The sequence below is a fragment of the Lynx rufus genome, unplaced genomic scaffold (genome assembly GCF_022079265.1).
Source record: "Lynx rufus isolate CCGP_SWC_20201006 ecotype Redwood Valley unplaced genomic scaffold, mLynRuf1.p SCAF_26, whole genome shotgun sequence".
Lineage (NCBI taxonomy): Eukaryota > Metazoa > Chordata > Mammalia > Carnivora > Felidae > Lynx > Lynx rufus.
In genome coordinates, this window is record NW_025814841.1 from 8,962,086 (window position 1) to 8,968,085 (window position 6,000).

The following is a 6,000-nucleotide window of genomic DNA, read 5'->3' on the forward strand; positions in this document are numbered from 1 at the left end:
AGCCCTGTTATCTGGCCCTATGTTGTAAATGCTAACCTCAACTACTCCCCCCACCTACCCCACCAGTACACACACACACACACACACACTCTTTCTCTCTCTCTTTCTCTCTCTCATTAACCCTTCATCCAGTCCCATAACCTCATACAATGTCTCTTTGCTGGTTGGATTGAGTTTATGACAACTGACACATGGGTAGGTGGTCACTCCCTTTCAAAAGGAACTGTGAATGGAAAGAACGCGAATGACCCTTAACAGTAGAACAGACACACTGTGGCGGAGTGTGGATATTACACAGCAAGAGAAAAGAATGAATTCCCACTTCATGCATTAATATAGTAAATTTACAAACATAATATTGAACAAGATAGAATTCAAAAAGGACAAAACTCATCTCTATCATAGGAATCAGGATAGGCGTCAGTGCACAGAAGGAGGCATGCGGTGGGGGGGGGGGTTCTGGAGTGCTGAAAACGTTCTACTGATTAAGCAGAACGCTGGTTACACATTCACGAAAAAATAATTGTGCTGCCTCCCTGCTTTGTGGCACTCAAAGCCCCATGACCCGGCTCTGTGTTACAGTGCCAACCTCAACGACTCCAAGCAGCTCCCTCTCCCCTCCCCCCCCCACCGCCCCAACACATATACAAACACACACATGGGGCTGAGACTGGAACTCAGCTTCTTCAGGTGCCAAGATCGGTGTGCTGTGGGTTGTACCCGCACTACCTGTCATCACTGTCATCGTCACGACAACCCATTTCTGACAACAGCCGAGACCTCCGGAATCAAGCCCAGCCCTGCCTTTCCCTCTGAGTCCTGAGAGTCCCGAGTCCTGAGTCCTGAGTCTCAGGGTCCTGCCAGGTAAGGCAGTCGTGGCTGTCTGCTGAGCCACATGGCAGGCTTCAAAGATGACCTCACAGTCTGGAGCTCCAAGTGGCAACTGGTTCCTTGGAAAGGCCTGTCTGGCACTATTTACTAGCAACAGTGATGACAGGCTCCGCTCTGTATGGGGCTTCAGCCTCCCTCTTCCCCTGACCCTCCTGACCTATTCTCACATGAATGCTAAACAGGGCAGCCCTCCTGAGCTTCCCTAAAGGTGGGGAGTCCCAGGTAAGGGCTCTCTTGAACACGGGTGCTGCAGGCCAGAGGACAGCGAGTCCTGGGGAAAGCACCAGAGGCTCCCTCACCCCCTTGACTGGTCTTAAACCCAACCACTCATCCCCGAGTCTTAGCATGTCCTCTGTCACTGCCTGCCCAGCTGCACGCCCAACACCGGTGCCCGCCGGCGTTTACATCCATCACACCCTCTTCGGTCTGCTTTTCCTGAGGCCTGAGCCTGTCTCTGCCTCTTTCTCCAGACACACCTCTGCCTCATCCCTTGTCTTCTCCTAGGCACCAGCCAGAGCTGTTTCTAGGAAACTGTGGGATTTCCTTCTAGAACCTCCAAAGACCCTCTTATTTCTTTTGGATTTTTCAAGGCTCAATCATCCATTTCCTTTTCTGTAAATCTTGGGCTTCACTCCAAATACCTCTTGCGGAACAGAGAGATACATGGTGTTTGCTGGTACGTACGAGCTTAGGGCATGACAACCAGCTCAGGAGATCTCAGAGGTGGATCCTGCACCCCCAGTGCATGAGCCCAGGCCACAGTGGCTCCGGCTTGCCTGGGCCTGGATGCTAGGAGCAAGGAACCGTGGAGCTCTGGTTTATAAGAGTCCTGGCAACTGGGGGGCCTGGGGCTGAATCCTACCGTCAGGAATAAAAGTTTGGACAGGTAGTGAAGAGCCACAGATACCCGCATTCTCAACAGGGGATTCTAAGGGACCAAGCTTCAGGGGCCGAGAGGGAATTCATAGGACCTGGTGACTGAGCAGATCGAGGAGAAAAGAGAGAAGGAGATGCTGAGGACGGGGCTGATTTTCCTGGCTCGGCCAGCCCAGTGGATGGAGAGGCCATTACCACAGCAAGGAACTCAGGTCTGAGGGTCATCCTTGAGAACATCAATCACCCTGCTGTGCTCAGAAGCCCTTGGGGGGTTATTGAGCCATGCTGGACTGTTTGGGGCAGGCCATAAGCCCATTTTGGGATCTTGACATGGTTTTATGAACCTGTCCCTTGGAAAGCAGGCAGGGAGAACTATGTAGGAGTGACTCCTGAATGGAAAACTCCAGTTAAATACATGTGGATTATCTGCCACCTTCATGTATCTGTGGAGAGGCTATCTTCCTGAGTTGAGGAGGAGGTGACTGGTCATAGGAACGGCTTGCTTTTTCTGGAAAGAGAGGTGGTGAAACTCACTTTAGGTTGTGCCTGGAACTGTTCTAAGGACTTTAATCCTCACAGCCCTGTAGGTATTATCATCCCCATTAGACAGATGAGGAAACTGAGGCATAGCATAGCTGGGTAAGTCTAAGGTTACTAACCTGTGAGCTTCACAGCCATAGTGTGAACTTAGGCAGGCTAACCCCAGACTCCATGCCCTTGGTCGTCAGCCCTACAGCCTCCCATCTCCTGGAAGGCAGGTTCAATGCACTTGGTGCAGAAGCATCCCGGCTCCCTGCTTTCTGACAATTTGGAACTTTGTCAATTGGGTCAGTTCAGGGTGAGGGTCTGTTCCCGAGGAGGTTCCTTCCTGCGCATCCAGCCCTGGAGACCTTAAAAGAGAGAGGGTCCCCCCTCCCCAAATTGTCCTCGGGGTTTCTAGCAACTACCACAAAATGCCCTCCCCTTTCCCTCCTTTCTCCACAATGGAGAGACACAAGAGGGAGGACCAAGAACAAAATCCAGATGAAGGGCATTAAAATACCAGCCGACCGAGGGGAGGAATCCGACTGCATCTGGCCTGCCAGTATTACACGAACCACACCGATGCCCGCTCAACAAGTCTCCCTTTCCCCGGGTCGCTGGAGCCCAAGTCCGGAGTCCCCGCGGCGGCTGACAGCGCCCCCACGGGGCACTGCGGACCGGCGGCCTCGCGGTGCGCCCCGCGCGGGGAGCGCGTCCCGCTCGCCCGGCCGAGGTGGCCGGACTTCTCCCCGCGCCGGGGGTCCGGGCAGCGCCGCCCTCCGCTCGCGCCCGCCCAGCGGGGTCGGGGCGACGGGCCCCCGGGCCGGAGGGGGCGCCTGGCCGGAGGGGCCGCGCGCAGCCGCAGGGGCCCGGGGCGAGGCGGGCGCGCAGGCCCGGGGGCAGCACCCGCGTGCGCCCGAGCTCTGCGGCTCGGCGGTCTGCGGTCGGCGTGTCTGCGCCTCGGGGCGGCGGGGCCGTGCAGAGCCCCGGGGAAAGCGCACCCCGCTCACCTGCAGCCGCTGCCGCCTCGGACGCCTGGGCAGCGAGACGGGCGCAGCCCCCCGGGTCTTCGGCGTCGGCCCCCTGGCCGCTCGGAGAGGCGCGGTTCTCCTCGGGGGTCGCTCGTGGGAGCCGCGGAAGAAGCCGGAGCCGCGGCCGCTGTCTCCTCCTTCGCCGCTTGCTCCAAGTCCCATCCCAGAGCGCTCCCCTCGCTCGCTGGCTGCCTGCGAGGCTCGGGGCCAGCGCGGGAGGGCGGCGGGAGGCGGCGCCGCGGCGAGGGTGGGGAGCGGACCGGGCGGAAGGAGGGGTGTCGTCTTTGGGGATGGGGAAGGCGCGGACAGGGAGCGGCCGCGAGCGCGGCCCCACCCTGTAGGCAGCCCCGGCGCTGGGCACCCTGGCCGGACGCCCTGCTCGCGGCCGGACGCCCTGCTCGCTGCCACCCGGCTCCGCTCGGTGCCTCCGCAAGCCCAGATGGGATTCGGACTCCAGGGGTCTGGACCGCACCCTTTGAAGGGGCTTGGCGGGGTGGGGTTGGGGGAGAGCATCTCCCGAGGGAAGGCAGGCATGGCAAGGGGACCGTATCCTGAACTGGGGGTCATGATCTCCAAGAGGCGTCCACCGATGACGGGGATGAAGAAAAGATGGTGAGAATTGGGATAATTGGTGACAAGTGCCAGGACCTGTCTTGGCAGTGCCCGGAACACCCCACCAGTGCCAGTTCATATTAACAGAGCATCCACTGGCCAGGGGCCAGACCAGGCCCGGGGGTGGAGAGAGCAGTAAGGACGCCAGGACAGAGAGGAACAAAGATCCTACCCTGGAGGAGCAGAGAGGGTCTAGTTCAAACAAGACTTTTGCAATTATGGGCGAAGACGTTTGCAACTTTGTGAAGTGGGAGAACATGACCTTCCAGGTCCCTGCAGAACTTTGGAGGCTCTGGATTGGTCAGTGGCAGGGAAAGGGCCTGGTATGCCACTCCACAGGCTACATGCCCACCAGCAGGGGTGAGTGGGAGTGCCCACCAGCACATCTCCTAATAATGGATCCAAAATTCTATCCCCAAACCACTAACCCAACACACCCAGGTCAGGTTTTAACAAGCTGTGGAGCAGAGGCAGCAGAACTAACGAGTTTCAAAACCTTTGGAGGTGCCAGAGTCTGATAATTTAAGTGATCTTGGCTGCCTTTACTCCTAAACCATCACTCCTATTTTATGATAGAGTTGGTTTCCAGAATATTAATGAACACCATGTACAAAATCAATTCCTTCAAAAAGCTCCAGGAGTGGGAAGTAAAAATTCCAGTCATAAAGCAAGGGGTTAACATATTCAAGCTATCAGGCAACTCCGTGGTGCCATAATGCAGAGAAAGAATCCCTATCCTGCACCTTAGGCCCACTGGGCACTCCTGGATGCCTGCACAGATAAGAAATAGTTTCTTTGTATGTCTTGGGGGAGGAGGTAGGTAGAGGTCAGAAAGCAGAGGAAAGTCTTCAGGAAATGTTTGGTCTCTTAAGTCTTGGATCCCACAGAAGAAAATTCTTCCTGAGTCTGGGCCAGTGAAAATCCCCTAGGAGCTGGGGAAGTTGAGTTGCAGTTTATGGAAAATTGCATTTAAAATGTGTTGCCTTATTCCAAGACACCAGTATGATCCAGTAATTTACCAAGAAAACAACAGCAATTCCAAAATCCCTCCAAATTTTAAGGGATTGTAACTAAGTAACTGATTCCAGGGACTCTAGTATATGCCAACTCAAATGGGTGTTTTCTCCAGGGAGTTCTATCAGAATTCTTCCACATAGGAAATCTCTGTATGAAGCACTCCTGGGGCCAAGTCAAACAGGCCAATGAGTTGTTCTACCTTGTGGAATGATCTTCAGGTCTGCCAGAAAAAAATGAAGCAAAAGTGAGCTCAACATCCTGAAATATCAAGTCAGAAAAAAACAATGCCTTTATTTCCCAGTTACCTTGGAGGTGAATGCAAGTTGATAACAATAGAGGCTTTGGGGGAAAGCCCAAATTTGCCTTTTCTGCCAGAGGCCTTGCTACCAGCTTAGTGTACAGAGAATCTTATTCAGAAGTGTGAGGTTAAGGTTTTCAGTTCTCACACGGCAGTCGTACAAGTGGACAGAATGAGGGCATATAGTATCTGAAAGTTCAAGAGCCAGTTGGAATCGGGGCGCCTGGGTGGCTCAGTTGGTTAAGAGTCTGACTTCGGTGGTCTGTGGGTTCGTACCCCGCGTTGGGCTCTGTACTGGCAGCTCAGAGCCTGGAGCCTGCTTCAAATTTCTGTCTTCCTCTCTCTGCACTTCCCCCACTCATGCTCTGTTTCTTTCTGCCTCTTAAAAACGAATAAATGTTAAAAAAATTTTTTTTTAAAGAGTTAGTTGTAATGGATAACTTTAAACTCCTTATACCTGGAAGCTATATCAGGTTCAAATCACTTCTCTCTGCACATGTGGTCTATCGTGGAGTAAGGATTGAGGTGGGGAGGGGCGTCGTTTGACCCAGACCTCACGATCATGACTAACCTCACATATAGACTTTTGACATATGAATTCATTTGTTCCTTGTAAACATTAAAACTTACTGTTTTGTTTTGTTTTGCTTCCTAGAGGGCAGATTGAAATGGGACTATTAAATGGAAGGGGACCAGAAACCAAAGAGCAGACAGGTTGGTTCACAGACCCATAGCCTAAAATTAATCTTGTAC